This window comes from Miscanthus floridulus, chromosome 19 (assembly GCF_019320115.1).
Source record: "Miscanthus floridulus cultivar M001 chromosome 19, ASM1932011v1, whole genome shotgun sequence".
NCBI classification, from domain to species: domain Eukaryota; kingdom Viridiplantae; phylum Streptophyta; class Magnoliopsida; order Poales; family Poaceae; genus Miscanthus; species Miscanthus floridulus.
Window position 1 is genome coordinate 34,426,316 of NC_089598.1, and position 22,013 is coordinate 34,448,328.

The window sequence follows — 22,013 nt, forward strand, 5'->3', positions numbered from 1 at the left end:
GTCTTCCCCTCTGACAAGACTTGCCTAGAGAAGATTTGCCAGAAGGAGTCAATGTGCGACTCCATCTTGATGAAAGCCTCGTAGACAGTGATGAAGCCAGCAACGTGTAGTACCCTCCAGCGGAAGTAGTGCCTTCTCGGCGAAGGCGGCCAACACCACCTCATCTACGCTGGATGACCTCTAGCTAGACATTCCGCTCCAAAATCATGAATGGGTCTGTGAGTTTTCCTTTCCCTCTCCCTTCCCCTATTTAAGGAGGAGATGCAATAGTTGAAAAAGGGCAAGGGATTGGGGCAAAAAACCCTGTCCCTTCCCCCATTCAATGTGGATGGGAAACGATGGGATGTGCCCTGACCAATGGGACGCACCCTGCCCGATGGAATGGCGCCTAGTTAGACAGGACATGGCCTAGGTATGGTACACCATTGCCACATGTCAAGTGCGAGAAACAAAGAGCCACCACACGTAGGCAGCCCTCCACCTTCCCAGGCAGGACTTGGAAAGGCCCAACTACGGGATCTCCGCCCAGGAGAGACCATCGGGCTTCCTAAGTCAATCGGACGGCTTAGGCAAACACCGAAAAATAGGTAAGGAGCAGAGGGATGCCCATGTGGGCCATGTCGACTCTGTCATGAACGATGAGCGTGGATCCCGGTCGGACATTTCTGATTGGAGCTCCTCAAACCCCGTCACTCGAGTCATCAAGGTAACATTACCAACCCCCACTATTTCTTTATATAATCATTCATTCATCTATACACGCATTCATTCATTCCATATATCTGAGGCATCGCATATGCAGTTAAATGCACCACAATGCTCTGTGTTGCGTCATGAAGCGGTAGTTGCCTTATTCAACATGAGCAATGACCGACCAGGGTTCGAAGGCCGGCCCAAGAAGGGCTCGAGGCTTCCTCGCGTCAAACAGAGCCAGGGAAGAAAACGCAGATGAGCCCCAAGCGGCCCTCGCCCAGTCTGCCCTGAAGTAGATAGGCTCATCTCAACCTTCTCATTTGATCCTAACCTCAAGCCAAACCCACAAAATCTCCATCGAGGGGAAACCAGCGGGCCACCCGGGTCGGTCTCTAGAACGACCCAGGCATCTGCCGGGTTGTAGGTTAAGGAGCAGTGAAATGTCACATGAGGGCTATGCTGACCCTGTCATGAATGATAGACCCGGATTTCACTCGAACATGCTCGTTAGCGAGCTCACTGAGTGCGTCACTTGAGCCATTGAGGCAAGCGACGTTAGCTCAGCCCCTCCGATTGCTAAAATCGCGAATGGGGTAACGCACGAAACTCAATCAACCCCTTTTGAGCCCAACGGGGCTCGGGGGCTCAGGACGCCCAAACACCCCGACGTCAGGATCCATGAGTCCGTCTCGCCCAATCCCTAAAAACAGCCTCGGCTGCACCCGACGCCAGGATCCATGAGTCCATCTCGCCCGATCCCTAAAAATTGCCTCGGCTGCGCCTGATGCTAGAATCCACAAGTCAGTCTGTCTCGCCCGATTCCTAAGCTGCCTCAGCTATGCCCAATGCTAGGATCCGTGAGTTCGTCCATCTCGCCCGATCCCTAACCTACCTCGGCTGCACCCGACGCCAGGATCCGCGACTTCATCTTGCCCAATCCCTAAAACTGCCTCGGCTACGCCTGATGCCAGGATCCGTGAGTCCGTCTCACCCGATCCCTAAAAATGGCCTTGGTTGCGCCCGACGCTAGGATCCACGAGTCTATCTTGCCCAATCCCTAAAAAACCACCTCGACTGCGCCTGACGCTAGGATCCGCATGTCTATCCATGTCGCCTGATCCCTAAGCTACCTCAACTATGCCCGACGCTAGGATCTGTGAGTCCATCCGTCTCGCCCGATCCCTAAATTGCCTTGGCTGCGCTCGATGCTAGGATCCCTAAGTCCGTCTTGCCCAATCCCTAAACTGCATCAGCTATGCCCGACGCCAGGATCTATGAGTCTGTCCATCTCACCCGATCCCTAAGCTGCCCCGACCACACCTAGCACCAGGATCCACGAGTCCATCCATCTCATATGATCCCTAAACTACCTCGGCTATGCCCGACGCCAGGATCCATGAGTCTACCTCTCCCAATCCCTAAACTGCCTCAGCTGCGTGGCCCGATGCCAGGATTCACGAGTCTGTCTATCTCGTCCGATCCCTAAACTGCCTCGGCTGCGCCTGACACCAGGATCCACTAGTCCATCCATCTTGTTCGATCCCTAAACTGCCTTGGCTATGCCCAACGCCAGGATCCACGAGTCCATCTCCTATTTGTCTCACCCGATCCCTAAGCTACCTTAGTTGCGCTCGACGCTAGGATCCACAACCCCATCTTGCCCGATCCCTAAAACTGCCTTGGCTATGTGGCCCAATGCTAGGATCCGCGAGTCCATCCATCTCGTCCGACCCCTAAACTGCCTCGGCTGCGCCCGACGCCAGGATCCATGAGTCCATCCGTCTCATTCGATCCCTAAACTGCCTTGGTAGCACCCAATGCCAGGATCCATGAGTCCGTCTCCCGTCCATCTCACCCGATCCCTAAACTACCTCGGCTGCGCCCGATGCTAGGATCCATGACCCCGTCTCGCCTGATCCCTAACCTACCTCGGCTGTGCCCGATGCTAGGATCCATGAGTCCGTCCATCTCATCTGATCCCTAAACTGCCTCGGCTACGCCCGACGCTAGGATCCACGAGTCTATCTCGCTCGATCCCTAAACTGCCTCGGCTGCGTGGCCCGACGCTAGGATTCGCAAGTCTGTTCATCTTGTCCGATCCCTAAACTGCCTCGGCTATGCCTGACACTAGGATCTGTGAGTCTGTCCGTCTTGTCTGATCCCTAAACTGCCTCGGCTGCGCCCAACGCCAGGATCCACAAGTCTGTCTCTTATCCATCTCGCCTGATCCTTAAGCTACCTCAGCTGCGCTCGACGCTAGGATCCATGACCCCATCTCGCTTGATCCCTAAAACTACCTTAGCTACGTGGCCCGGTGCTAGGATCCATGAGTCCATCCATCTTGTCCGGCCCCTAAACTGCCTCGGCTGCGCCCAATGCTAGGATCCACGAGTCCATCTATCTCGTCCGATCTCTAAACTGCCTCGGTTGTGCCCAACGCCAGGATCCATGAGTCCATCTCCCATCCATCTCGCCTAATCCCTAAACTACCTCGGCTATGCCCGACGCTAGGATCCATGACCCTATCTCGCCTGGTCCCTAAACTACATTAGCTACGCCTGATGCCAGGATCTATGAGTCCGTCCGTCTCGCTCGAACCCTAAGCTACCTCGACTGCGCCCGACACCAGGATCCACGAGCCCATCCATCTCATCTGATCCTTAAACTACCTCAGCTGCGCCCGACGCTAGGATCCATGAGTCTGTCTCGCCCAATCCCTAAACTTCCTTGGTTGCATGGCCCGACACTAGGATTTGTGAGTCCGTCCGTCTTGTTCGAACCCTAAACTGCCTCGGCTGCACCTGACACCAGGATCCGTGAGTACATCCATCTCGTCCAATCCCTAAACTACCTCGGCTGCGCCTAACACCAGGATCCACGAGTCCATCTCCTGTCCATCTCGCATGATCCCGAAGCTACCTCAGCTGCGCTCGATGCCAGGATCCATGACCCCATCTCACCTGATCCCTAAAACTGCCTTGGCTGCGTGGCCTGACACCATGATCTGTGAGTCCGTCCATCTCGTTCGACCCCTAAACTACCTCGGCTACGCCCGACGCTAGGATCCGCGAGTCTGTACGTCTCGTCCGATCCCTAAACTGCCTTAGTTGTGCCCAACGCCAAGATCCATGAGTCCGTCTCCTGTCCATCTCGCCTGATCCCTAAACTACCTTGGCTGCACCCGACGCTAGGATCTGTGGCCCCGTCTCGCCCGATCCCTAACCTACCTCAGCTGCACCCAACGTCAGGATCCATGACCCTGTCTCGCCCGATCCCTAACCTACCTTGGCTACGCCCGACGCTAGGATCCGTGACATCATCTCACCCGATCCCTAAACTGCCTCGGCTACGCCCAATGCCAGGATCCACGATGCCGTCTCGCCTGATCCCTAAACTACCTCGGCTGCGCCCGACGCCAAGATCTGCAACCCCGTCTTGTTCGATCCCTAAATTGCCTCAGCTGCGTCCAATGCCATGATCCGCGACCCCATCTTGCCTGATCCCTAAACTACCCGCTGATAAAACCACCAGGCGATTCTACCCAAATCACCTGGGGCTCAGGGGCTACACCCATGGGTGCGCTCGCGTGCACCCGCTGATGAAATAAAACTTCCCCCACTAGCAACACAAAGAACCCCCCAGACAATTCTACCTGAATCGCCTGGGGGCTCAGGGGCTACACCCGCTGTCCAGATAAAAATCCCCCAGACGATTCTACTTGCATCACCGGGGGGCTCGGGGGCTCCTGTCGGGTTCATAAACCCAGGGTCCCTCATGGACTAGCTTCTTAGCAAAGGCTTAGCCTAGCAGACGATGGTACAAATGACGTGCAACTCCTAGGTCGGCCCAAATACCTGAACAACAGGCCAGAAGGGCGATCCAATCTTCGACCGAAAGGCCTGGCCAAGGAGGAAGAGTGCTCACTTCCGACTCTAGCCCGCCTCTCCGACCAGAAGGCCTGGCCAAACACTGCCTTCAACTCTGACCTACGTCTCCGACCGAGGATGCACCGAACCCCTACTTATAGCTCTTCTCTGACTAGCGCTGTCAGAGCCAACTGGAACCAACCGATCTGGGATGCCTGCTCGGTGAGGACCAGGAAATAGACGTAGCAAGTAAGGTAGGGCACTCAAGTTGACCGCGATACCAAGGACCGTACCCTACACACCTGCAGGACAATAACCGACAGGACATGTTAGAAGGGTGCCCTACAACCTTCCAGGCATGGCCGAACCCAAGCAGTGCTGTGGGCACCGACATTTGCCCTACAGCGTTGTGGGCGCCATCAACTCCCATACTAGACAAATGCAGTAAGGCTCCCCCACATGCCTCTAACATAAATAGTGTTGTGGGCGCCATCAGTTACCATACATGGTGAATACGGTAAAACCTCCCACATGCGTCTGACAACAAACAGTGTTATGGGCGCCAACCATCATCTTGTATCCAACGATGTGGACAACAAGACTTAGTAGCATGTGTACTCTCTCTCTCACTTGCTTGTAAGGCCATCCCCTTCATCTATAAAAGGGGATGCGCTCTCTCCCAACAGATCAATCGATTAACTCCGGCAGAATCAGTTCACAACAACTTGAACAACACACACGATCTGAACGACCAAGGATCCCAACGAACAACAAACGTTTGAACACTTAGCACATAGCAGAGCTCCTGTCACTCTTGGCCCTTTAGACCAGAGTTTGACCAGACCTCTTGTACCCCCCATCTTTCTCCCTTCCGTTTGTAACCCCACAGCAAACTTCGAGCACCTAGGCTTAGAAATAAAGTCACCGACCGACTCAAACTAGACATAGGGCATGTTGCCTGAACCAGTTTAAACCCTGTGTCATTGAGTGCTAAACCACATCCGATCACAACGTACGACAAAACTACAAGTATTTACGTGTTGGTCATTTTCTGCACCGACACATATAAAGTTTGAAATTTGGCTAGTGGTACTCTTGAGGAGGTTCATGATGTGGAATTTGATGAAACAAATGGTTCCCAAGCAGAAGATGAGAATCTAGATGATGTGAGAGGCACTCAATTGGTCAATGCAATGAAGAATATGGACATTAGGGATATAAGGCCTAGAGAAGTGATTGATGTTAAAGATGACAAGAATCAAGCGCTCTCTAACTCAAATGTGCAAGCTAATGGTTCTCATGATCAAGTTCAAGCAAGTACTAATGATGACAAAGTGCAAGATCAACAACAAGTGGCTAGTTCATCATCTCAACCAAGTGATCAATCAAATGCAAGTAATCAAGTGCAAGTGCTCCAACCAATCAATGTTGCAAGAGATCATCCTTTGGATTTTATCATTGGTGATATCTCAAAAAGGTGTGCAAACAAGATCAAGATTGGCATTATTTTGTGAACATTTCTCATTTGTGTCATTCATTGAACCTAAGAAGATAGATGAAGCTTTGAAGGATGTTATTGGGTAAATGCTATGCATGAAGAGCTAAACAACTTCACAAAAAATCAAGTATGAGAGTTAGTTGAGAGGCCTAAGGATCATAATGTAATTGGAACCAAATGGGTCTTTCGAAACAAGCAAGATCAAGATGGGATAGTTGTAAGAAATAAAGCAAGATTAGTGGCTCAAGGTCACACTCAAGTTGAAGGTATTGACTTTGGAGAAACATATGCCCCGATTGCAAGATTGGAAGCAATTAGGATCTTGTTAGCCTATGCTTATGCCCACAACATCAAGTTGTACCAAATGGATGTGAAGAGTGCATTTCTCAATGGGTACATCAATGAGCTTGTGTATGTTGAGCAACCTCCCGGCTTTGAAGATGAGAAGAAGCCCAACCATATCTACAAGTTGAGAAAGGCTTTGTATGGATTGAAACAAGTACCAAGAGCATGGTATGAGAGATTAGGGATTTCCTACTCTCTAAGGGATTCAAGATGGGCAAGGTTGACACCACTCTCTTCACTAAGAAGCTAGGCAATGACTTGTTTGTGTTGCAAATCTATGTTGATGACATCATATTTGGATCAACCAATCAAGATTTTTGTGAGGAGTTTGGAAAGATGATGGCAAGTGAGTTTGAGATGTCCATGATTGGAGAGCTTAGTTACTTCATTGGTCTTCAAATCAATCAAATGAAGAATGGCACATTTGTGAGTCAAGGCAAGTACATCAAAGACATGCTGAAGAAGTTTGGCATGGATGAGAGCAGAGTTATTAGTACACCAATAGGGACAAATGGAAGCTTGAATAGTGATGCTAGTGGCAACATAGTGGATCAAAAGATGTATCGGTCTATGATTGGAAGCCCACTTTATGTGACCACATGAAGGCTGGATGTGATGTTTAGTGTATTCATGTGTGCTAGATTTCATGCCTCACGAAGAGAGAGTCATTTGAAGACAACAAAGAGAATATTGAGGTACTTGAAGCATACACAAAATATTGGATTGTGGTATCCTAAAGGTGCAAGATTTGAGTTGATTGGATATTCGGACTCCAGTTATGTGGGATGCAAAGTTGAGAGAAAGAGCACATCAGGCACATGTCAACTATTGGGAAGATCACTTGTGTCTTGGTCATCAAAGAAGAAAAATAGCGTAGCACTTTCAACCGCCAAAGCGGAGTACATTTCGGTCGGTAGTTGTTGTGCTCAGTTACTTTGGATGAAAGCTACTTTGAGTGACTTTGGAATCAAATTCAAGCAAGTGCCAATGCTTTGTGACAATGAGAGTGTTGTGAAGCTCACCAACAACCCAGTTCAATATTCAAGAACAAAGTATATAGATGTTTATCATCATTTCATTAGAGATCACCAACAAAAAGGGAACATTTGCATTGAGAGTGTGGGCACCGATGATTAACTTGCTGATATCTTCACCAATCCACTTGATGAGAAGAGGTTTTGCAAGCTAAGGAATGAATTGAATATACTTGACTTCTCAAATATGTGTTGATGCACTCGCACTATATGACATGCCTCTCCTTCGAGCAAAGCAAGGTAAAGTTGATTGACATGTCATTCATCCATTGCTAAGGACTTGTTTAGTGCATCTAATCATTCCTATCATGTCTTAGGCTCAATCATAAAAATCAAATGAATTTGATGCTTGTATGGTACCACTATTGCTTCTATGCTTGAAATGATCTAGTGATAGCATATGACATATTTGTGAGCTTGTGAACCTAGTGTTTAATCTAGAAAATGAGCTATAAGTGTTTAACTCAATATGGTGCATGATAACCCTTCTTTGGAGGTGTGAAGAAGCTTGCCCTTGGATCAAACCGAGTTAAATATCTTTTGCAAGTGATCTAGATTGAACCAAATTGGGAAAATGATCCTCACTTCACATGGTTTGACCCCAACCTATCTAAAATTTGAGCTCACCTTTTGTGCTAATTGTTGACAAAGGGGGAATTCACAAAGATAGTAAAGATGGGGGGAGCAAACAAATGAAATAACATTGTAAGGGGATCAATTAAAATTTGAGCACACAAATAGGGGGAGCAAGCTCATAAACTTGTATGTTGCATTTGAATGTGCATTTACATATGTTTGCTTGCATGGCACAAGTTCTAAATTCCATATCCTTGCTTGTGTGGTGTATGCTAGTAGTAACTTGAATTATGAATGAAGCACTAGCATGCATAGGAAGAGTAACTAGACTTGTGCTTATCATGTAAAAACTAGACCCTTTCATATAATGTTGATCTCATGGGTTTTTCTAGTTTTTGTAAATGTCTAGTCACTAATGGTGCTAAGGATGGTGTATATTGGCAACTCTGATTGGTATCACACTTCAAAGGTCCATTCTTTACACCTTAGCATCATTTGTTAGCTATTACTCTCCCAAACTTCTAATCCATGCACATGTGCAAGCTTTCAAATCCAAACTCTTAGCACATATGTAGGGGGAGCTAATACTACTAATTTGGGCTGATGAAACTTGTCCATAATCTTTACACATGGTAATATGCTTGGGCAAGCAACATGAATCCAAAAAGACTTCATTGAATATCTTTGTAAATAGGTTGTCATCAATTACCAAAAAGGGAGAGATCGAAAGCCCTAGTTTGGTTTTGGCTAATTGATGAAACCTAAGTACTAACCTTTGTCATGAGTGTCATGTGAGCAAGGTTGGTACATACCAAGTGATGGAGCATGATGATGAAGCCCATGGAGATAGAGATGGACATGTGTTGATGATGATCAAGCTCAACTTGGTAAAGAAAAAAGAGAAAAACAAAAATCAAGATGATCAAGGCAAAGGTATAAGATAGTTTTTTGTTTTGCACTCAAGACACCATAGAGGGTGTGAGTGACTTAGGGTCGATAGCCGTACTATAAAGAGGGGAAATCTTTGGCTAAACGGTTTATTGAGTGCCACTAGGTGACATGACTTTTGCATATGCATTTAGGAACAAGTGTGCTAATTTTAACCCTTGTAAAATGCTTTGAAAAATGCTAACACACATGCACACAAGTTCTACACTTTGTGGTTAGCAATATAGAAGTAAGGGTGAAGTGGTTGTGGACTTAAAAAAAGGAGGAGACAACATTGACCAGACGCTGGCCACGTCCTGACCGGGCGATGGTTGCCAGGTCCGGTCAATTATAGCGAGGAGGATCGACCGGACGCTGGCCCTGGCTCGATCGGTGTGTCCGGTCACATGTTGATAGGCGACGTGTTTGCATGAATGGACGCACAAGGCTTGCGTCAGGTGTCTGCTGACGTACACTGATGTTAGCCTTAGGTGAGCACGCATTGGAGTGGTGCACTGACCAAACACTGTAGCGTGTCAGGTTGACTTCGAGCGGACATGTTCGGTCACTGTTTTTGTGCTCTAGAACATCTCTATAACCGACCGGACTCGGCTTCGCGCGGTGTCAGGTCGGTGGAGGTGCATGTCCGGTCAATCTTTAACTACGTAAGGGATCGGGATACAACCATTGAGATCGAGCAACTTTTGTTCAAACAGGGACATGTGGACGGCCGAGGGCGATCGGACGCTGGGGTGCGTCCAGTCAGCCCGAGAGTGCCCAATGGCTCTTTGAGTTTTGGGGCTCTATAAATAGGAAGGTACCGGCTTGGGGCTCACCCTCTTGACACTTTGACATACTTGACATCCTTGTGAGCCTAAGCAAACACCTCCCACTCATCTCCATCATTGACTCGTCATCATAGTGAGATTGGGAGTGATTCCAAGTGTATTTGCTTGAGTGATTGCATCTAGTGGCACTTAGGGATCGTTGTGACTACGGATTTCTTGTTTCTCTTAGTGGTTGTCGCCACCTAGATGGCTTGGAGCAGTGGAGGAGGTCTGACATGAGTTGGTGATAGATCGTGGGCGGCTCGGGTGATTGTGAGGGGTCTTGCACCTTCCACGGCGAAGAGCCGCAAGGTAGCTCTAATAAATTGCTCATGTCATTGAGTTACCTCACTTGTGGGTAGGTTCTTGTGGTGGCCAATTGTGTGGATTGGGTTCATGCAACACCTCTTAGCCGCCGAACCACCAAGTGTTGGTCGACACAACAGGGACTAGCGTGCCGGCAAGCACGTGAACCTCAGGAGAAAAATTGGTTGTCTCTTTCCCTTTGGTATTCTCCTGATGATTGAATTGGTATTCATCTTGTGATTGGTTCACTCCTTGAGGCAGCGGTATAATCACCTTGCCCACTCCTTTACATTCCTGCAAACTAGTTGTAGCAAGCTCTTTAGTGTAGCTAGAATTGAGAGCTTGCTTTGTAGCTTAAGTTCACCTAGTGGAGCTCTTAAGTGAAGCAAGTTTGAGAGCTCTTAGTGAGTAGCAACTTAGCCTCTTGTGTGCCTAGTGATCATAGCAACTAGAATTTGTTGGATAGGTGGCTTGCAACCATCGTAGAGCTAGAGCAAGTTTGCATTTCACCTTTTATCATACTAATCAAATTGCTCTAGTTGGTTTGTATATTTTTAAATATGCTATTCACCCCCTCTAGTCATATTAGGAACTTTTAGTTGCTAGAGTTAATTACAAAGGAAAGGGTGTGACTGAGAGAGCTAGAGAGCTAAGGAGGATTGATCCTAGGAGTCAACCGGAGAGTTGTCCATATGATCATTGTTTTCACACTATGTTTTAGCTTGACTTCTATCATAGTGTCCATAGAGAGCAGAAGCCTTCTCTTGACATTGCCATTGCCATTGCCACTTATTAGCGCACCGGTGTTTACCAACTCATGTAGTTTCAGCATCCCTAGAACTCTGAAGTTATTGCATAGTTCTATGCCACCTTGTTTGTAGAGGAGGAGCCGAGGCATATGCACTGGATGTTAGAGGGACAATGGTACAGTGTTGATTATACAGTCTTCACAGGGTATCTAGGCATTTTAGAGGAGGAGCTTTAGAGGGATAGGATTCACACTGAGCAGGTACTACCTCTCGAGAGGATGGTTTACATGTATAGAGGTGGCTCAGTTGGGAAGGTGGATGGCCTTCATCCCACCTACAGGTACCTGGACAGGATGTTCAGGAAGTCTATTGATTGCAAGGATGGTGACAAGGGTACTATTATAGATTACTCTAGGAACCTTCTCCATAGGATAGCACCAGATGTAGAGTCATTCAGTATCTTTGACTTCATCTAGTGTGAGATTCAGAGTGTTGGTGAGAGGCCCATCAAGGGCTATGGTTTCAATCCATACATAATGTATATGATTGAGCAGGTGACCAGGCACCAATTTGAGTATGACAGACCTCATAATGTTTTGAAGATTATAGCTAATTTGCTAGAGGTTAGAGTACCCCCACCTGGTCCAGCGGGAGCAGCAGTAGAAGCAGAGGCAAATGCACCTAAGGGTGGTGCAACAGCAGTAGGAGGAGCTTCACCTCCACCATGTGCTCCTCCACATTCTTCTTCACGACGTCATAGCCCGAAGTCTCCTATTTGCAAGCTCTTTAGTGCCATTTTTGGGATGTGCAAGGACAGTGAGGTCCGACAGCGGAAGGAGAGAGAGGCTAGGAGGAAGGACACCTGGACTCTCAAGTAGATTTCTTAGAACTTGGAGCTTAGACCTCCTGGGTCTCCTATCTCAGATGATGACCCCCTCTAGTGAAACTGAGACTAAGGATCATAGATAGGTCAGACACGACAGACTGTTTGCTGAGTTTTTTAGAGGCAGGAGCAACAGGGACAACAGCAGCAAGCTTAGCAGTAAGAGCAGGCACCGAAGCACCCTAACACCATGCCACTATAGGCTCATGTACATACTCACGCTTAGCCACATTCTAGTGTAGCAGACAAGTATGCTACAGACTGGTGGAGTGACCTCATAGGTGGATATAACTACTATGGGTATGGTGGCCATGACCCGTTTGGTGAGGGTGGTTCATGTCCAGATGATGCTCCACGTTCAGATGATGAGGATGATGGTGGAAATGATCACGACGATGACAAGGAGTGATCACAGGTGTTAGATATAGCTTGCAGCCCCTTTGTGCTTGGATTGTCTTTGTCAAACCTTTTGTGGTGATAGATGACAAAGGGGGAGAGATAGTGATTAAAGCTTCAGATGTGTTTCATGTGTTATCTTTATTCCTAGAGATATGTACTGTAGAACTATAGTTTTTCTTTGTCTTGTGAGCTTCATTGATGTATCATTTTGAGTTGAGACAGATTATATGTGCTTTATCATTGTATCTTGTATGAGATGAGATTTGTGTTTCATGGATGTATCTTTTGAGACTCATGTGACATGACCTTATCTTGTAATATAATCCATCTTAGTGGTCTGTGGACTTAAGAAAATTTGTGATGAGTGACATGTGTGTGATATATATATATGTTGTATTTATTTTCATAAGGACCATACGTGCTTATAGTGGATTTGTATGATGTGATGCCTTTAATTTGTTCTTGTGTGATATATCTTGTCATATGCATCACAAATTTATTTTGTCACACACTTTTGCACCCCACGGATGCAATGATTTAGGAGGATTCTCCTATGTGTATTAATATGTGCAATTGACATTTGAGGTCATTTTGTGAATTCCATTCATAAGCACATATTAAGGAGGAGCCTCTCATAAATCATTGAACTCAAAAGCTTTAATATTTAATATCTTTTTGTAAGATTTAATCAAGTTGTCATCAATCACCAAAAAGGGGAAGATTGAAAGTGCATCAAGCCATTTAGTGGGTTTTGGATGATTGAATGACAACATGATTAAAGGTCTAACCCATTTGCTAAGTGTGAACAGGAAATAGGTTATCTCACAGGTATATAATGAAAGTCAAAATGATGTGTTGTTGTAAACAATCTAGTTCAAACACAAGACAACAATGCAAATGTAATTCATGCAAGGCTTACTCATTGTGGGATTTCTCTAGCTTATATAAAAGCAAGCACGTTGAAGAACTTATTAATGAGACATAAGGGATTGCATATGGAATGGTCTCACATACTAAAGCTTGTTACATTACTCACATACTAAAGCTTGTTACATTAAAAGACATTTATACAAATGATCTAAATGGATGATTCAACACCAAGTGTGACTTGATGGCTTGAGACGGTGAAGATAGCAAGGAAAGGCTTCAAGGTACTAAGCAAGGGTGAAGGGAAAGCGATGGTTTGATGGCCGAGGAACCTAGCTAAGGTGAAGAAGGAAGTACTTGCAATTAGTCTAGATACTAATCAAACCATGACGGTCACATTGAAGTGGACGATCAAATCCTAGATGAAGTAATAAAGGAGTGACTTGATAAACTTGAAGCCAACTCACATTTCTTCAATGAAGTCAAGTCACATTCTCAAGATGGCGATGCTCAAGGAGAAAATCATAGATGACATGATTGGCATCCTCACTCAATGAAGTTTCAAAGTTATGGCATTCGGCTCAAAGGATTTCAACTCAAGCGCTTCAATTTTGTTTTCATTTAAACTTGAGTATATAGGTATGTTGTACTATTAAGAGGGATGCATCATGTTGATAGATGATTATCCATAAGTGCTCAAGCCAACCCATGTGAGGTTTGAGTGAAAGAGAGACAAAAGAGCTAACTTGTGTTTACTGTGCCTTGTCTAGTATTTGCCCAGCCATAGTGATATTCTTGGCGTTCTCAGTTTGGCTCATTGGGAGTTCCAACAAGAGTCAGGAGTTCCAGGTGTCAGAAGTCCCGACAATCATCGGGAGTTCTGACGCCTCATAGCTTTATTGACATCGTGACTGTTGGGGTTGTACGGCCCGTGTCTGATATTCCCCAACGGCTAAGGGGCTATAAATACCCCTTAGCCTCCACCTTTAGAGGCTGCTGATTCTGCTAACACTCTCACATGTTTTTGAGCCTTGAGAACACTCTCCAACCCTCTCTTAGTGAGTGATTGATTCAAACTTGCAAAATCCATCTTGTGGGTTGAGTGAGATTCAAAATTGAGAGCAAGCCACCCTTGAGCACTTGTGCATATTTGTCAATCTCATGATTTGCATTTGTTACTCTTGGACTCTTCGGTCCTAGACGGCTAGGCGTCGTCGGAGAGCACCCAAGAGCTTGTGGTGTGCCTCAGAAAGTTTGTAATGGTTCGATTCCACCGCCGCAAGGGAAGGGATCATCTAGTGGAAGGAGGAAAAGGAGTTGGAAAAGACTTCGGCTAGAGTGGCCTAAGTGGTCCTCTAGAGCTGACCTTTGTTGGGTCGCTCGCAGACCCCTCAACGGAGAGTAGGTCTCGACGGAGGCCAAACTTCGGTAAAACAATTCTTATGTCTCGATCTCTCTTTTCACTTGGCTTTTGTGATCTACATGTGTTGCTTGAGCTTGTTGATAGGTCACTAGTAGGTGCCAGCAACGTGGTTTGAAAAGAGAAGTCAATTAGAGAAATTTGGGAGCTGATACAACAAACTCGTGAATACCGGACGTGTCCGGTATTTGGGGCTTGTGTTGTTCTGTTCATTCTCAGTTCTAATCCTTGTGTTGCAGGCTTATGGCTCCTAGTTTTATTTAGCACTTGTTATTTACTTAGTGTGTACTCGTGAGGGGTTTATTTCTCTGATTTGGAATTTTTGAGTCATCAGAAATTCCTATTCTAACTGTTTCCACATTTTGAAGGGTTGAATTTTTAGAAACGACTATTCACCCCCCTCTAGGCAGCATCCTCGGTCCTTTCAGAAGCACATTCTAAGTAGTGGAGCAAATGGTGAAGATCATGATGATGGTGTGATGGCCATGGTGATGATCAAGTGCTCGGGCTTGGAAAAGAAGAAAGAGAAAAACAAAATGGGTTCAAGGCAAAGGTGAATTTGATAGAGCCATTTTGTTTTGGTGATCAAGACACCTAATGGGTGTGATCACATTTAGGATAGATAGTCATAGTATTAAGAGGGGTGAAACTCATCATGAAATGCGGTTATCAAAGTGCCACTAGATGTTCTAACTCATTGCATATGTATTTAGATTCTAGTGAGTGCTAACACCCTTGAAAATGTTTGTGAAAATATGCTAACACACGTGCATAAGGTGATACACTTGGTGGTTGGCACATTTGAACAAAGGGTGAAGTGTTCGCGCTTGAAAAGGAGGTGAAACAGGGGCGTCGGACCCTGCTTCACAGAAGCATCGGACCGGCCTCTAGCCTGGGTTCGATGGCTAACCCTACTGGGGTGCCGATGTGACAGCGTGTGAGAGCTCTTGGGGGAGCGTCGGACTAGCCTAGTGAAGGGTCGAGATGGCGACTAGAGGGGGGGTGAATAGTCCTTTTAAAAACTTAATCACGTTGGCTAACCGAAACAAATGCGGAATTAAAACTATCGGTCTAGCCAAGACTATACCCCACTATATATGTTCACTAGCACCTTGCAAAGATAACAATTATGCAACAAAGGTGTCGAGCTAGTTAGAGCTCTCCTAAACAATTCTAGGAGCAAGGTTACACAAACCTATGTCACTAGTACTTTAAGCAACAAGGGAGCTCCTACACATGCTAGTAAGCAAAAGCACAAAGCTAACTAAGCTCACTAGCAATGCTCAATAACAAGGCAACCAATGCCTAATTAGAGAGCGCAAAGACTTAGCTACACAAACTAAGTAATGTAACTAACAAGGTTACACAAACCAAATTAGCCACGCAAGAGAGCTACTTCTATGCTACACAAGCAAGAAAGTAATTAGCAAGCTACACAAGCTATCTAATTACAAGAGCAACTACACAAGCTTAATATGTATAAAAGTAATTGCAAGCTTGTGTAATGGGGATGCAAACCAACGGGAAGAACAAGGTTGACACGATGATTTTTCTCCCGAGGTTCACGTGTTTGCCAACACGCTAGTCCCCGTTGTGTCGACCGCTCACTTGGTGGTTCGGCGGCTAATTAGCATCACCCGCTAAGCCCGCACGTCGGGCGCCGCAAGAACCTACCCCTTGAGTGAGGGTAGCTCAATGACACGCTTTACTAATGTTACTCTTCACGACTCCCGCGGGGCGAGCATAAGTGCCCCTCACAAGCACTTCTCTGGAGCGCCGCACAAGCTTCTTGCGCGCTTCGACGGAGACCACCACCAAGCCGTCTAGGAGGTGGCAACCTCCAAGAGTAACAAGCACCACCGGCTCGCAACTCGATCACCTAGTGCCACTCGATGCAACCTCACGATGCAATCGCACTAGAATCGCTCACTCACACAATCGAATGATCACTATCAAGTATATGTGTGATGGAGGGCTCCCAAGCACTCACAAGCATGGACACTAAGTCCCTTGAGGTGCTCAGCACCAGCCATGGCCGAAGGCCATTTCTATTTATAGCCCCAAGGGCTAAACTAGCCGTTACCCCTTCACTGGGCAACGGTCAGGCCGACCGGACGCTCCGGTCGTGTTGACCGGACGCTGGACCTCAGCGTCCGGTCGCCCGCAGACGACCACATGTCCTGATTCCAACGGTCACTTGACTTGACCGGACGCAGCAGCTTCAACTGACCGGACGCTGGACCCTCAGCGTCCGGTCATTTCCAGTAAGCTCCCGAGCATGACCGGACGCATCCGGTCGAACACGATCGGACGCAGCACCAGCGTTCGGTCACTCTCTAGCTACTGCTACACTCCACGTCAGTGCGACCGGACGCAGGCAGTTAGCGTCCGGTGCATTCAGATCTAGCGTCCGGTCAGTTGACCGACGCCAGCATCTTCGCGACTAACTCGTTCTCACTTCTAACTTCTTCATCCTTGCTCCAAAGAGCCAACCACCAAGAGTTTGCATCCGGCGCAATAGAAAGTAGGCATTCCATTTTCCCGAATGCGCCGAATCCCGCCTCGCAAGCTCGGCGGGAGGGAGAGAGGGACCCAAACCTATCTCACCCCTACAAACACCACCTCCTTTGTAAATGTGCCAACACCACCAAGTGTACACCATCATGTGTATGTGTGTTAGCATTTTCACAATCATTTCCCAAAGGATGTTAACCACTCAACTTGCCACGCCACTCGATCCTAGTGACAATGCAAAGTTAGATCACTCGAGTGGCACTAGATGACCGATATGCAAACAAGTTTGCCCCTCTTGATAGTACGGCCATCTATCCTAAACCCGGTCATAAACTTCTCTACACACCTATGACCGGTGAAATGAAATGCCCTAAGTTATACCTTTGCCTAGCGCATTCCATTCCATCTCCTCCAATGTCGATGCAACACATGCACCAACACGATCAACAATGATATGATCCACTTCATATCATCATGTGATCATATTGGTTCATCGATCTTGACTTTACTTGCTCTTCACCGTTGCCATCGTCCATCGGCGCCAAGTCTTGCTCAAGCTTCACCGCCACGCGGTCCATCACTCCAAAGCCTTCGACTTGCCCTTTACGCTTGCAACTGGTCCATCAAGCCAAGTCTTGTCTTGATCTTCTCCACCTTGATCACATGACTCAATGTCATGTCTCATGTGCATTTAAGCTCCTTCATCATCACATGTGTGAGCTTCGCAACATCTCCAAGCCATTTTCACCTTCATGGCATATGTTGCTCACACATATGTACCTGTGGACTAATCACCTGTGTATCTCACATAAACACAATTAGTCCACCTAGGTTGTCACTCAATTACCAAAACCAACAAGGACCTTTCACCTAGGTCCAACGGCCAGGCCTCGGACTCGGTCTGACGGGCTTTGGAACCTCTCGGTGTAAATTTGATTGGCATTTGGCGAGGAGCACGCAGATGTGATGCATGGCAGCGTCGGACTCATCCTTGGGGTCCAACCGTTTTGGTGCTCTCTGCACCTCTTTGGACCGCATTGGACCCTCCCTATGTGGAGTCCAATGGTTAGTCCAAAGTTGAGTCCGACAGCGATGTTTTCAGCGTGTTAGTGATCGTTTGCGCGGCAACGATCAAATCTGTTTGAACGAGGTTACATGGCAGCACGTGGTTGGCCATGGTACGCGTCGAACCCAGGCGTTGGATGGTCCAACACCCCGTGTTTGCAGGTCCGACGGTCACTTAAGTGGCCCAACACTCACTAGTTCTTGGGATGTCTATTTAAGTGAAAGGGCTAGCCTTGGGCACCCCCTCTTGGCACTTTAACATATTTCTCATCCCTTAGAGCTGAGCTACTCCTCTCCATCCACTCCTACTTGATTGATTCATCATTTGGTGAGATTGGAGAGCATCCAAGTGCATTGCTTTGAGTGATTGCATCTAGAGGCACTTGTTGATTGTGTTTCGCTGTGGGATTCGCTTGTTTCTCTTGGTGGTTGCCGCCACCAAGATGGCTTGGTGCAACGAGGATCGTCGAGTGGAGGAAGGTGCTTGTCTCCAGCTTTGATCGTAGTGATTATGAGGGGTTCTTGACCTTTTCCCGGTGAAGAGACAAATGGTACTCTAGTAGATTGCTTGTGGCTTGTGGATCCTCATCTTGTGTTGGTTGTGCGGCACCCGATTGCGGGTTAGGCATATGATGCCTATTAGTGCGTGAACCTTCAAGTGAGTGAATCATCACAATAGGGACTAGCTTGCCAGCAAACAAGTGAACCTCGGTGAAATATCATTGTGTCATCTTGTCACTGGGATTTCATTGATATTCATTGTGAATTGATTGATCTTCTCTTGCCACGGTGGTATAATCATCACTACCCTCTCTTGTATTTACATTTCTAGTGTTGCTACGCTTTTTAGTGTAATTAGTTTTGAGAGCTAGCTTGTGTCTTGTCTAGTGGTTAGTGAGGCACTTTAGTTAGTCATTGAGAGCTCACTAACTTAGTTGTAGTGATCTAGCATTGTGTGATTAGAGACTATAGATACTAGAATTGTGATAGGTGGCTTGCATTTTTTAGTAAGCTAGCGCGAGAATTGCTTCGCCTCATATTTGTCTAACTGCTTTGCTTAGTGTTGTTGTAGAAATTTTTATAGACTATTCACCCCTCCTCTAGCCATTAGGACCTTTCACCACCGCATTCGAGGCTAGGGCTCCTGCCAGCGAAGAAGTAAGGGCATTGGAGGAGCACAGTGCGGTTAGTGGAGACTGCTACCTGTTTGATGAAATGCCAACATGAGCAAGTGATGAGATGTGGGTGGTGACAGAGCTAAAAATCAATGTGAGAAAAACAAGGTAATTCTACCATAGCAAACCTGACAACCAAACAAAATTCTACCTAGTACATTAGACAAGTCTAGCTTGAGGTAACTTGGCTTAGGGCTTGTTTGGTTCCGGTTTTAATCGGATAGTGGATCGCTCGCCGCAGGAATCGTTGAAAAGCACGCCAAACAGTCTGTGTGACAACTATTCTCGCGACCGCCTTCCTTCCAACCACCGCGAGAAATAATCGAGCACTTGATTCAACATCCCACCGCGGATGGCATACTGCACCACGTGGTGGGCATAAGACAGAACCAACGATAATGATACCTATAGGGTGTCCGTCTGTCTGGACCCCGGTTTGCCCTGTGCCGCCCGCTCGACCCATTAGTTCTACCTAGAAAATATCAGTGACCTCTCTCTCTCTCTCTCTCGTGCCTTCCTGCCTCCGCTTTTCTCTCTCTCGCGTGCCTCTAGCGCTCCTCCCTCCCTCTCTCTCCGGTGCGGGCGAGCATCCCGGCATGACGGCTCCTCCATGCCTCCGCTTTTCTCTCTCTCGTGTGCCTCCAGCGCTCCTTCCTCCCCCTCTCTCTCTCTTTGTGGTGTGGGCGAGCATCCCGGCGCGGTGCCTCAGCATGGCCTCAGCTCGAGTGGGACACGACATGGAGGCCCGAGCGGACCTCGACATGGCGGCGCAATGGCGGTGACAGCCTGGTCACGAGCGGACCAGCGCGGCAGGGAAAGCACAAGTGGCTTCCCAATGGATCTGGCTCCCCTGTCCCAGTCGTGTGGCCGCTGCCTCCCTGTTGTGTCATGTAGCCACCGCCTACAACCGCTGTCAGGCCGCTGCCTTTGGTGAACTCCAAACGTCGATGAGCCTCCATTTCGTCCAAGTAATAAGTAGATGTTGTGCTTAAAAGCGCATCTTACAAGCGTATGTTTCAGATGTTTTAGAGATATGTTACAAGTGTTTTATATGGATGTTGCAAAACTAGATTAGGATGTTGTATATGTTGCAATGGTTGTACACATATGTTGCATGTATCTGTTCTAAATGTTTCATCTGTTTTTTTAGACATATATTGCAAGCGTGTTTATCTGTATGTTGCATGTGTTTCACACATATGTTACATGTATTTTATCTAAATGCTGCATATATTTTGCAATGGCTTTTCGAGCCGTTTTAGATGTTTTTACAAGTGTTTTAGATGTATGTTGTAAATGTTTCAACTGTTTCGAACGTATATTGCAAATGTTTCATTTGGATGTTTCAAAAGTAGATCAGGTGTGCATCTCACTTCTCGCCTTTTGCTGCCTCACCTCGGTGTCTCCTCTTCTCGATGTTGGTGATGTTCGGGTAGCATGGACCCACGTGGGGGTGGCACAGAATACGAGCGGGCGAGGTGAGGCATACGAGAGGCAGGGAATCCCAGCATGCGGGGCGGGCGACAAGGAGCAAGAGCGGGGAGCTGTGTCCGAACACCGGGGAAGTACCCTAATATGATTCGGAGTTGGAGTCATAGTCGGAACCGATCGCGCAAAAAAAAATCCGACCCACTATGGTCTGACCCCACTTGTCATTTTTTCGGAAGACCCCACCTGTCATCGACCGCCTTGCTGACTCAAACCAGGCGACCGCGATTTTTTTTAAATTTTAACACTTTTTGCAAACTATTCGTAAATCTAACACTGTTTAATTTTTTTTCCAAATCTAACACTTTTTGCCGCGTCTATTTTCCTGGCGTGACGAAACGTCTGTGCCTCGCCATGCATGGTGACGTGGTGGATGGATGACGTGGCGACGACCGAGACTCTATCCGGTGACGTGGCAGAGTCTCTCCCGCCACCTGTCTCGGCACCGCGCCGTCGCTCGCGGCGCGGCAGTAGCTCACGGTGCGGCCTGTGCTTGCGTGTGTGCGGCTGGTTGGTCTGACCGGCCTGCAGCGGCAGCAAAAGCGAGACAGGGTGGGTGGTGGGTGCGGTGCGGTGCAGTGGCCGGGCAGCAGCTGCAGGAATAGAGCACTGCCACGCACCTCACCACGAGAGTGTTCGGCTGGCATAAAAATGGCACTGTAACAGCCGGAAAAATACTGTAGCAGATGAAAAATAGTGGAAGAAAAATACGGTTTCGACCAGAAAAAAAAGCCAGAATCGGCCAGCCGAACTGCAAATATTATAGGTGGGGTAGGAGCAACTCGTAGGCGACGGACGGACGGGCTCCCACGCCGCAGTAATGCTTTCTGTTCTGTACCGCACCACCCTGCTCTCTGCTGTTTTTACTCTACAAATATTATTACTGTACTGGTACTTGTTTGTGAGGAAATTATTTTCTTTCTGGAGAAAAACTGGAAATAGCCGGGGTTGATGGTTGAAGGTTGAATTTACCTGCGAGTGATGGAACTCATCTCTGATTGTGAGTGGCCTTTCGGCTGGTAAGTGGAATAGTGAATTTTGGATTATTTCGGATGATTAAATAGTATTCTGTGAGAGAAAATAAGCTAAAACAAGCTGAAACAAGCGGGAAGTAGTACAGCCGAACGCCTTATGGCAAGGTATACCGCTGTTTGCTATGGTTGCTGTCTTGCTGAGGAGCAAGATGGTGAAAACAAAACGAAAATTGAGTTCATTTAGAAAAGAAGAGAAATAAATGATCTTGCTAGTGTAGGCTCTATTCAAGGCGTGGCAGACTCTGCCACGTCACTGAATCTGATAGGTCTTTCAGCTTAACTATATCTAGGCCCAAAATGGATTTTCCTACTTTTTTTTGAGGGTGATAATCCAGTAGGATGGACAA